Here is a 12,698-nt window from a genome sequence, read left to right as displayed (position 1 = left end):
CAAACCTCAAAACACAACCGCACCGTTCCCAAGAGCAGAATTTGAAGATTTGGAACCAAACAGAATTTGCTCTTATTCGTTTTGAAAATCGGAATATTTACAGTAATTGGTAAAACCACGGACGCCTCCTGCCCTCTGGTACACACACGCCAGCTGAAATTCCATTTCTCTCTAAACCATCCAAACACTGTGTCGATGTGCAAAACACATTAAAGAGCATCCGACTGCATGGATATAGCACGGTTAACATGAAAAGAAGCTGCATCAACACTGGACATTTCTCTTTCCCCTCTCACATCTCTCCCCCTCACTAATGAGCCCATTAGCAATTACACATTGAATCAGGCTTCTATGGCAACACAGCATGAGGACACCATTTGGGGTGAAAAATTTACACAGCATCCACTCTCACTGCTGTTTTTACTTGTTTGAAAAAGAACCTTTTCATGTTGGATATTTAGACAGAATGCATGCAAAATTTTGATCAGAGAACGGATTTATGTATTGAAAATCTCAATACTTAATTTACTTCAGCTACAGAGGCCTTGATTTGGACTAGCCTTTCATTAAAGGGACAGTTCACCCCAGAAACAAAAATACATGTTTTTCCTCTAGCCTTTAGTGCTGTTTACCCATCTAGATAGTTTTGATGTGAGTTGCAGAGTTTTGGAGATATCGGCAGGAGAGATATATGGAACTAGATGGCATTCGGCTTGTGGCGCTCAAAGCACCGAAAAAATGCTTTCGAAAATTTCAACATCAGTGTCTCTTGCCAAAAATCATGACCCGGTTACTCAAGATAGGCCACACACCTTGTTGTGAGCAGTTTCATGTACAAACTACTTTCTTTCTAGTAGAAAATAAAGTAATTCCAGTAGATTCTACTGCAGAAAGTCAATAGTTCCCATGTTACATAGACACATCTGGAGTAACAGCAGTGACTATAGCGGCCAACAAATTGAGGGTACACAGATGTCCACACAAAGTCTAGGTGTAACCTGATGAGCAAATTCACGTCAGTGGATCCTCACGCACTCGCCGGAACGGAAAGTAAAATTCCAGCTTGGATATCCAGGAGAAGCTCCTCCAGGACCAGAACCAGGGCTCCTCATTTGAGCAAGAGAATGTCAAACATGGAAGAACCATAGATCGATGGTTCCTTTTAACCACAGACGCGATTCCATAAAATGCACCCAAGTGGTTATTGTGACCAAGATGACAAATGTCCCCTAACTGGAAGAGAGCCAAGCAAAACCTCAACCATGGCAGAAGTCAGATAATGCTTACAGCTTGATTCCAGCTGGCATGGCTGCACCGCATCCGCCGGAGCTGATCACAACCATTCTACACAATGCTTGTGATTCCATCAGCAGCGCTGCAGCGTGCCCCAGAAGCAGCTCAGTGCTCTGCAGGCTATGTGTCCAGTCTATTTTTGACGGATGCCGCATCAATTTGCTCAGAGCAGACTGAGCATTCAACAGTGGGTAGTAACTAAGTACAAACATTTCATGACTGTACTTCAGTAGATTTTTCAGCTATCTGTGCTTTACTTGAGTATTTATTTTTTCACTTTTACTACATTTGAACACAGATATCTGTACTTTCTACTCCTCATATTTACAAAAGAGGCTTCTTATTTTAGTTTTAATGCATCTGAGAGGAATTATTGATTTATTTTGTATCATTGTTCGCCACCTTCCCAACATCAAGACTGATGTCAACCTAAACTGACGGTATAATAACACATTAAGAAGATCATTTCTTGGTGTATCCATCAGTGCATATTACACAAGGCAGACTTAACAAAACGAAAATTATGTAAAAGACACAACAAGACAAAAAAGTAACAAAACAAAAGAACATCAGCATAAGAGATGTAATAAGACAAAAAGTAAGTAACAGGACAAAAAAAAGACAAAACAGGATGACAAATTATACAACAGTATGAAAAATGACATTAAAGACATAAGACAAAAAAGATGCAACAAGACAAAAACAACATAAAAGATGTAATAAGATAAAAAAAAAAAGACTTAGCAAGACAAAGAAGACATAAGACAAACAACAATGTAAAAGACATGACAAGATGAAAAAGACAAAAAATTATGTAAAAGACGTATCAAAAACTAACTTGACAAAAAAGTAATAATGCTAAAAACTATGTAAAAGACACAACAAGACGAAAACAACATATCAGGAAATAAAAAGATGTACCATGACAAAAAGAAAAGGTGAGCTTCAGTCAGCTTTGCAAAGAAACAACCAACAGAAATGTCCTTCAGAAGAGGACATTTTACTTTTATAGTTTGAGTACATTTCAGAGCCTGAACTTTTTCACGTTCACTGCAGTAAAGAAGTTGAATCTGTACTTCTGCTTTTACCAGAGTCTTTTTTCTCCACAAGTATCTCTACTGGAGTAAAGAATGTGTGTTTTGCCACCACTGTCAGGAAGGAAGTCAGACACAGAAACAGCAGAGAGAATCAGGCCAATTTTCAAAATAAAACACCCCGAGGCAACTTGCAATCATAAAAACAGACAAGAAAGAAACTATTCAACGACATAACCTACTTATCCATGGTAGAGGCACAAAAATCAGGGAAAGAGGACCAAATAAAACAAAATCTGAGCAAGTCAACATAATTAGATGGGCAAAACGCTCTGCTTCTGAAACGGTGGCAGGCGCGCTGTGGAATCAACGGATTAGTGGTGTTCTGGAGAGCATCGACCAGCGACTCATCCTCAAGTTTAATTTTGTCATTAATACGCTATTCGCAACACTGGACACAGTGAAATACTGTAATAAGAGAAGCAAAACAAATATTTATCTCAATGAAAATGTCTAAAAGATTATGTCTGTGTGCCACCGAGGAGCACCGCACATTTGTGTCTTTTTTGGTCGGAAAATGAGTCACCCAGCACATAAAAATAGCAAGTGTCAGGAGTCACAAAGTGATGTGAGGATTTTAGTCACAATTTAGTGACGTAGGAGAGTCAGGGGAGAGTTGGGCTGTTTCATCCTGATCCTACACTGATTGCAAGGCCATAGGGGAAAATCAGTAAGTGCTCTCCACAGTCTAATCAGGACCAAGCATGGGTTTTTGTCGTACAACTCGGCTCGGCAGAGAGGCGCGGCTTAATGAATAAAGGAATTGTTTCAACCTACTGAACGCTGTTGATTGCTCCGAAAACACACCTCACAGCACAATTAAATCCTGTGTAGATTTGTTACCCGGCTCAGATACATCACCAGATGTATGAGTGCACTGTTGACTCATCTGTGCTACTTCTGGCTGCCTGGTTGGGGAAATAACGAAGATGATGATGCTGTTGCAGAGAGTTGTTGTGAATGAGCCCAGGGGCTCAGGCACTGACCTCAATGGAGGCGGCTGAGAGTCAGGAATGCAGAGAATGTTTCATTTCCACAGCAGCGCTGGAGACAAACAGCTGCCTGAGGAAGAGAAGGTGTAAAGGAAAACGTTAGAGTAGACCGTATATGTGGTCATATGGAAGCTCACGTCGATTTTGCTGTTTGTGAGTTAAGCTGCAAGTCCAGGACCAACGAACAAATATGAAAACCATCAGACTAAATTTTCAATTCAATAATCCATTTTGTTCTTTTTTGAGAATGCATTACTCTTGGCAAAATTCAAAATCTGCCTCATGTAAATGGAGGTGAATGTAAAAATGGACTCCTGAATTATCATTTAAATTACGGAGGCATTTCTGAAACCCTCAAAGGCAGGTCAAAACTTTCAGGAATGATTTCAGAAATAAAACCAGTAGGACTGACGGTGCCCTTGTCTTTTTTGTGTTGATTCCACTTCGTGTCCGGCTGCGACGTGGTGGCCGGAACTTATCGTGGCCATTCTTGTGTCTCCGCCAGAAGCGCCGCAGCGCATTTCAGAAGCAGCTTACCACCGCGATCCTCTTCAAATATGTGCCAAACAGTGTTGTGCAAGTTCAGCTAGCTCAAAGTTCAGTTAACACAGATTAAAATGAGCTCATTCACATTCATAGTTCACAATTTTGAATTTTAAACTATGTTCATAGCTCCAAAAATGACCAAAAATTCACCTTAATTTCTTCTGTTTTTTTGTTTTTATTGTAAACAGAACCTCCTGAAGCATGTCAGCAACAGAGCATTTTGCTTTGTCTTTATGATCCTGAGTCTGCCCGCAATCCTTTATTCTGAAAATTAACTGGATTCTCCCCGCCTTTTCTGTTTCTGACTTCCTGCGTGTTCGATCTGCTCTGTGCTAATGACGCGAAATTCATCAAAAATAGACTTGGTGCGTATTTGAAGTGGAGCGGAGCAGAGAGCTGCTTCTGGGACGCGCTGAGGTGCTGCTAGTGGAATCACAAGCATTGTGTAGAATGACTGCGATCAGCTCCAAATGATGTGGAGCAGCCATGATGCGATGCAGACGCCCCTGGTGGAATTTATCCATAAGTAGTGCATGATATTCATGTTTTAATTTGGAGTCCCAGAATAACTCATATATATATTCTTACTGACAACAACAATGTTCACAACAATTTGAGAATGTTTTAAATTACAGCAAACTTCAGCACCAATGTGCTGTTTAACTTTCCAACAGGGAACTCGAAATTCCGACTTTTGACCTTAAAATACAACTTACGACACATGTAACTCTACGAAGGCTCTGGGAAATGAGGCCCTGGTCAGTTCATATGAATATGATAAATATGAACACATTCTAGAATTGACAGAAAGTTGCGTCAGGTTGCACAGGGCACTGAGATGGGCAGGAAGTCAGACAGAAATGGCACAGAGAATCTGGTTAATTTTCAAAATAAAACGCCATGTGCAGACTCCTGATTGTAACAACCGACAATAAAAAAAAAAAAAAAAAAAAAAAAAAAGATGAAAGCTCATTCATGACTTGTGACACGCTTTCTAATGTTTTCAGAAACAGCGGAGGCCATGTAAGTTCATTTCTGACGTCTTATTAAGTTTTTCTCCTTAATTTTTGAATAAAATATTGACATTCCAGCCAGATCGCACTCAACCTCATCAAATACACTACTTTGTCACACCCTTCCCTGTCTCATACTGATGCATGAGACACACTTTACCGTTTATATAAGACACTGCCAGAAAGCTCTTTTAACATGAGGGTTATGTTGTGAAACAGTTATAGTTTGGGCAGGTTTAGACACCAAAACTACTTGGTTAGGTTTAGGAAAAGATCAAACTACATTATGTAACATAAAGTAATGTAACACAAGTGAAACAAGTCACATGATGCACGTCAGTGGACGCATGGAATGTTATATAACTTAAAGGGATAGTTCAGTCAAAAATGAAAATTCATTATCTACACACTCTCATACTGACTGAAGGTTGGCTTTAGGTTTTTAGTCCACAAAACTACTATGGACTATCCCTTTTAAACCTCCATACATGGACTCTCTCGCTCATTATGCTGCGGCAAATGCCTGGTGTGACCAGACACAGCCATGGATGGGTACCTTGTGCGTGCGTACAAGTTACTGAGTGCCGTGACCAGACACTGGTATTCAATGACTTCCCTCTTTGCGTCACCTGCTCGCTATCTTGCTAAATTGTTAGCCTCGGTGGCTTCTGGAGGCTGACAGTTATGCTGTTGCCTAGCAGCAGCGTTCTCAAAAGTTAACCACTAGAACATAGTGAACATATGAAGCATATCATGCATGTCACATGTCATAACCACAAGTTCCATTTGAAGGCAGCATTTGAGTTAACTCTGATATCTGCATCCACATGGATTTACTTCAGTCTTAGAAACAAATTGACTGATCACAGTGATTTTATTAAAAAAAATGGTTCTGCTGTAAAATTCCAGCATGTTAAATGCTGATGTAACCAGGCCTTTAGGAGACAAATTCATTAAATCCTCTCATTGCAGTAATTATGATACTAATTGAACAGATGTCCAATTTTTTTTGTGTTAATTTAACTAAATCATTTCAGTTTCACTATGTCAGTCTCAGACTTCCATATTTTGAACCATCCAACCCTGACTCAGTTTGAGCCGAGCAGTAATGAATGTAACACAGAAAAGTAGAGCCTTTTGAAAATGTTATTTAGTCATTTAATCATTCACACATTACAAGAGAATCAAATTTCAGAAAGGCATGTTTGCAAATGCACAAGAAGAATTGAGCCAAATGAGCTCAAGAGGGTTAGACGTCTGTCAAAAAGTCAGATTCACTTTAAATTAAAAAAAAAAGGGAAAATGGTTATTGTGTGTCGTTCTCTCGCACTGCCACCATTTCCTTGATGATTACAGAGGCAGTGAAAAGCGTAGTGGTGTCATCTCGTATAACGGAGGACAGGCCACAGCGTTTATTTAGTGTCATGCATTTTGCATGCAGGGAGCTGTGAAATGAGCACACAGAGCTCTGAAGCACGAGAGCAGAGCGACATCTGAATGAGGGAGCGTTTCTGTCCTACATGTAGGAATATAGTCCAGTGAACACATCGCTGTGACAGGCCTGAACAAGATCTCCTCTCGTGCCCCAGCAAAGTTTAATTTCAGCATACTGAGAGTCCCTCTTCCACTCAGTGATCACTTTCAACATTTTTCTTTAGTTTTTGTTGTAAGAAAGAAGAAGGACATTAGTACCAAGCTAGACCTGTGCCACAAACTGCCTGATGTGTTGTAAATTAATACAAATATTGTTTACCTCAAAGACTGATCGGAGGTGGGTCCAACTCATTGTTTTGCCGAGGTGTGCAGTAACTAAGTACAAATACTTAATTACTGTACTTAAGTAGACTTTTCAGGTATCAGTACTTTACTTTTATGGTCCCACTACCAAGATCAAACACAGAAAAGATGATTCCTTGTGTATCCATTAATGCATTAGTGTATCAAGCACAACAGATACATGAGACAAGATGTAAAAGACAACAAAAAGAAAACAACATAAGACAAAGAACGCCATGTAAGACACAACAAGATTTTCATCTTAATAAGATGAAAAAGTCCAAACAAGGCAAAAATGGTGCAACAAGATGTAACAAGAGAAAGCGGTGCAACAAGATGAAAACAACCTAAAAGACGTTAACAAGACAAAAAAGACGTATCAAGACAAAAACAACATAACAAGATGAAAATAACATTAACAATGAGAAAGACATAACAAGACGTAAACAACGAAAGACGTCCAAATCAACAAAACAAGACAAAAATGATGCAACAAGATGTAAACAACATGAAAGATGTAACAAGGCAAAAACAATGTAGCAAGATGAAAACAATGCAACAAGATGAAAACAATGTAAAAGACGTAACAAAACAAAAAAGATGCATCAAGATGAAAACAACGTAACAAAACAAAAACAATGCAACAAGATAAAAACAATGTAAAAGACGTAACAAAACAAAAACAATGCAACAAGATGAAAACAATGTAACAAAACAAAAACAATGCAACAAGATAAAAACAATGTAAAAGACGTAACAAAACAAAAAAGATGCATCAAGATGAAAACAACATAACAAAACAAAAACAATGCAACAAGATAAAAACAACGTAAAAGACGTAACAAAACAAAAAAGATGCATCAAGATGAAAACAATGTAACAAAACAAAAACAATGCAACAAGATAAAAACAACGTAAAAGACGTAACAAAACAAAAACAATGCAACAAGATAAAAACAATGTAAAAGACGTAACAAGACAAAAAGGACATATCAAAACAAAAACAATGTAAACAACACAACAAGACATGCGCAGCATAACAAAACAAAAATGGCGTACCAAGATGAGAAAATTATAACAAGACTTAAAGACAGAAACAACATAACAAGAAATAAGAAAATGAGAATTGTGTAAAGAATGTAATGACAAAACAGACGAGAGGGAGACTCGATCAGGGAGCAAATGTGAGGTTCACTTATCTTTGCACAGAAACATCTGGCAGAAATGTCCATCAGGGGGAAACCTTTTACTTTCATACTTTGAGTATGTCTTTTTTTCCCCACAAGTATCTGTAATTGTACTTGGGTAATGAATATGTCACAAGTAAATCTAAAGTCTTTGTACTCAAGTCCCAAGTCAAGTTGTTGACTTACTGTACGTAGTCTTTTTGTCTCTGTTTTTTTTTTTTTTTTTTCAGATTCAAATGTCAAAGTTGCACGTTTAGCATAATACAAAAACCTTTTGGGTTTTGTGTGCAAAAAAAAAAAAAAAGTCTTTAAACTAGATCTCAATCATTTTTTTTACTCCTCTCCTGTCAAATGACGCACTTACATACTTTTCAGTCTTCAGGCTTGGTGTGAGGTATCAAGTATTTTCAAGTCACAAGGCTAAAGTTCAAGTGAAATCACTAGTCTTTGGTGTTGAAGGTCCAAGTCGAGTGGTGAGCCTTTTTTTTTTATCTTCAGCAAGAATTTTTAGCGACAGAATAAAAAGAAGAAAGGTCAGAGGCACTCAAAAAGTTAAAAAGCATTTAACCAGACAAGTCATGGTGAAATTCTGACAAGACAGACAATGCTGGTACAGAAAATAGAGCCGGGCTGTAACTTTAGCGGCACAAACGGCCCTCTTCAGGAAAAAAGCTACCTGAATAAAAGGAACTTGTAGCTTTCTTTGTGTTGTTTCTGTCAAGTGGAGTCTAAAGTCACCAAAGTTGTGACTCCAGTTCTCATCTCTGAGATTGATTATGAGACTAAAGTCGCTGCATGACATCTTTCAGACTGGCACCATTCCACATGTTGACAGTTGGTGGCAATAATGCACTATAAACGATAGCAATAGTAGCTCATACATGAGAACGGAAAAAAACCAATGCAGCGTTCAAAACATGCAGAAAAATGTGTTGAAATATGTTTTACAAGGTAAAAATGCATTCCATGTTTATAAGGGTTCAATGGTACTCTGTGGAGTTTAACCTTGTGTTACTCACCAAAACACACTATTTGTCCTTGGGGGTTTAAAAAAATGAATTTTCTTCCTCATAAAAGCCTTTTTTTGTGCAGAGATTGTCACTTGTCAGCAGTCTTCTTCTTTGAGAAGCCTTTTGCTGGTTCATTGCTGGGTTTCTCGCATATTGCTGCTACCTATATAGACAAATACTGCGAAGTACTGGAAGTTAACAAGCCTCCATTGCTGCGGTGGCAAATGAATGCGAGCCGTCATATGAAGTTTACAGTTTTACTTTTTATGTAACCTCACTTTTGACAACTATGTCTAGGAAGTTGGAAAAACCTACGCAGTTCAGCTGCTCCAACAGTCCTGTCAAACATCAATTTTGGACAAAAATGGAATGCAAAATACACAAAACTTTACTTCATGAAGAGAGCTGCTGTCTGAGAAACTCTACAGAGATTAAATGAGTGTCCAGAAGAAATTTATTATAACAGAAAGGACGTTTGTTCATCAAAATCTTCAATACCTGATGGAAAATGTGAATCCACAAGATCTTGCGAGAGTGAACATTTTGATCAAAACCAGGAAGAATGTGAGTGTCTAAGAAATTTGGGGTTCCTTTCTTGACCCAACCAGCAAAGTACACGTCAAATAAATCTTCTGTCATTTTGGATTGTTTGTTTGTTCAAGTGTTCATTTTCTGATCAGTTTGATTTTAATTATGCGCTTGATGCTAAAAATAGCAGGTTTCACGTGACTCACAGCTAAACTCTGCTCCTGACTGAGTCAACCACGTGTCGGGGTGTGAGCGGGCTGCAACCCTGATAACTACAGAATCCAAATGATGTCACCAGCACAAGATGACAGGTCCCATATCCAGGATATCTGGCTTCATTTTTGCACAGTGGCAGAAGGTGGAAATGTGTGGCTCATGTTTATTTACAGTCTTTAGTATTTAGGGGGGTTCAAAGCCAGCTGCTAAAATGATGGATTATGAACTTTATTGTTTGCAGAACTTCCAACAAATTGACTCTTCCATTAATACCTCTAAATAAGACATGTAATGTTTGATTTGGTCACCAGAAGAACAGGTAGCCTGGTCTCCAGTGTCACCAAAGACTGGTCACCTTGGTTGCTGACTGTCTGCTCACAGCTATCGAACATTTTGCTCTGATCGTAGAAACATGAATGATGCAGTTCAACATATTAGTCCCTCCAGGAAGTTGCAATGTTGTAATTGCAACAATTCACGCAAATTCAACCAATCCCTGAATTCTGTGCGACCTTTCTTCTACAACTTTTTACTGCAAATTTGACCAATTGTCGTTGCTTCCCACAAGTTCCATCAATCACATCAGTCCCTCACACAAACATCACACATGTATGTCCCAATGAACCGACTCAGTGTTTCCTTTTGTTATTCACCATTTTTTTTAACTTATATTTTTTTTAATTTTGTCACAGGTACTGAAAAGAACACATTTGTCATGGTGATTGACATTTATCAATGATCTCTGCACTTTTTTTAAAATCATTTTGAGCTGTTTTGAATGAGTTTGAGCTCCAAAAAGATTTTGCATCTTTCTGAAATAACCCCCCAGTGCACCTATGGTTTACAAATAAAGCAGATTTCTATAATTTTTGGTGAGGTTAGTTAGAACAGTGAAATCCTGGAGGGACTGAGATGCACACACACCAACTTCTGAAAATCTTCTGAATGAAACTTATATTGGACGACAATAACAGCTGCTGCTGACATCTATGTACGTCAACTATTTTCGTTAAGGTTAGTGAAAGTTCATGATGAATTCTGTAAAAAGCTGTGATCAGATTCAAACTCCAGTCCTCAGCATGAAAGTTGGTTTACTACACACCCATCTACCCCCCTCAACCTCTACACCACCTTATTACTCAAAGGACACAACCTTTCCTGCATTGGCACTGAATGCTGACATTGAGGTGCAATCTCTGCAGAATCATCAAATATGAAATTAATTCCCAGGACTACTGAGCTGCTTGAAAAACGTATATTCCTATCAATAGATCTAGCCACTGATTCAGCAATGGTGATAACTAAGTGGCCAACAGACGCTTTACCTTATCCCTCCCTGGAACTGGATCCTTATTATGCCTCCGCCCACCGAAGGTGCCAGTTGTCTGGCCGTACGTGAGTCCGTGCGTCCGTCCTTCCATCCGTCCGTCACAGATTTTTGTTTGTGCGATAACTTTTGAACGGGTGGATAGATTTGCACCAACTCTTGTGTGCTAAGACTCTATAATAGGTACATGAACTGATTAAATTTTGGAGGCCAACGCTTTCAAGATGGCCGACTTTCAAGATGGCCGACTTTTTGTTTGCGCGATAACTTTTGAACGGGTGGACGGATTTGCACCAAATCTTGTGTGCTAACACTCTATAACAGGTACATGAACTGATTAAATTTTGGAGACCAACGCTTTTGAGATGGCCACAAAATGGCCGCCTGACAGACCTGTCTCTAAAAACACACTTATGCCCATAACTTGGTCAATTTTAACGCTTTTTTATATTTGACTTTGATATGTTTTTGAATAACTATGTTGGATACTATTGGGTAATAAAGGTAATAGCTCTTTCCTTGCAATCTTTTCTCATTAACTGTATACTGTATCAATAGAGCCATAATTCTCAAACTCCTGGGACACTTGCAAATAAGATTTATAATGAATCAATGGTTTCAATCAGGTGTAGGGAACACAAAAAGTCACAGATGTATGAAACTGTTGCAGGCGGAGGCTTTGGAATCGACGTAACAGAGACGTGAGTATGACTTTAAGCCACATAAAGACTCAGTAACAGCTCAGCAGTAAGTTAAATCACAGATGAGATATGATTGTCTTCTGTGTGAGAAACAGAAGCTGGCTGTGATGATAAAGACCAGTACCACTCTGCTGTATCAGTCGACACCCTCCATGTTCTCAGTCCACCTTGTTTATGTACGAAGACAGAGACAAGTTGTTTCTCTCAACATGACCCTGGAGAACAAAATGTCTCACACTAACTAAGAACACACACACACAGCTTGCCGATAAGGCTTTGGGTCTGTGCGTAAAAACATTCATTACTCCGCTCTATTACTCCTCCAGCTCCAAAACAAATTCCTGTAAATCTTGTGTCATCAGAACAGTTACATGGAAAACAAGTACACAGCATGAAGTCAGCAGAGCAGAAACTCGCTCACATGGCCCTGCCTCAGGAAACTGTCATCAGTCATACTCCTATATTATTATACACTAAAATGACTCTTTCATACTTGGAATGTTTCTCTTATTTTTTCTAAAAAACATTTTTGTGTCTTCCTCTAGTGTTAAAGCTGCATTAATTGATGTTCTTGGCCACTTGGGGGCAGCAGAACAAGCTGGAACACCACACTGACCCATTCTCATCATATTGTTATGGTAAATATTTAAAGGTAAAGGCCAAATTTATTGTAATCAATCAATCAATCATACAGAGTATAATTATTCAGTCAGATCCAATCTCTGCATTTAATCCATTCTATTCAGAGCAGTGGGCAGCTACAACTCCAGTTGTAAGCCACCCCTTGCTCATGGGTACTGACTGGAGAATTGAGCTAGCATACATGTTTTTGATGGTGGGGAATAGTGAAGCAACTATAGAAAACACAGACAGGCACGACATGAACATATAAACTCCAAACTAGGACTCAAAACCCGTGATAATCTTGCTGTGAGGCAAAAGTGCTAACTGCCGCACCACTGTGCTGCCCCATGTTAGCACACAGATGGAGAGCATCATCAGCTTTCATTTAGAG

The 12,698-nt window shown here is 38.9% G+C and overlaps 1 long non-coding RNA gene across 1 annotated transcript in view; it reads right to left on the bottom strand.

Moving 5' to 3' along the window:
* Positions 1-3,272: 3,272 nt before the first annotated feature.
* The window catches only part of LOC146312672 (uncharacterized), a 28,976-nt gene continuing 19,550 nt past the window's right edge, over positions 3,273-12,698 (bottom strand). Inside the window, exon 3 of the long non-coding RNA XR_014772065.1 lies at positions 3,273-3,449. This is a non-coding gene — a long non-coding RNA (uncharacterized LOC146312672). The remainder of the gene's footprint in view (positions 3,450-12,698) is intronic.

The sequence above is a fragment of the Lutjanus erythropterus genome, chromosome 16, assembly GCF_056507025.1.
Source record: "Lutjanus erythropterus isolate fLutEry1 chromosome 16, fLutEry1.hap2, whole genome shotgun sequence".
Taxonomy (NCBI): domain Eukaryota; kingdom Metazoa; phylum Chordata; class Actinopteri; order Lutjaniformes; family Lutjanidae; genus Lutjanus; species Lutjanus erythropterus.
The sequence above is the reverse complement of the archived record's forward strand: the minus strand, read 5'-3'. Positions and strand labels throughout refer to the sequence as shown.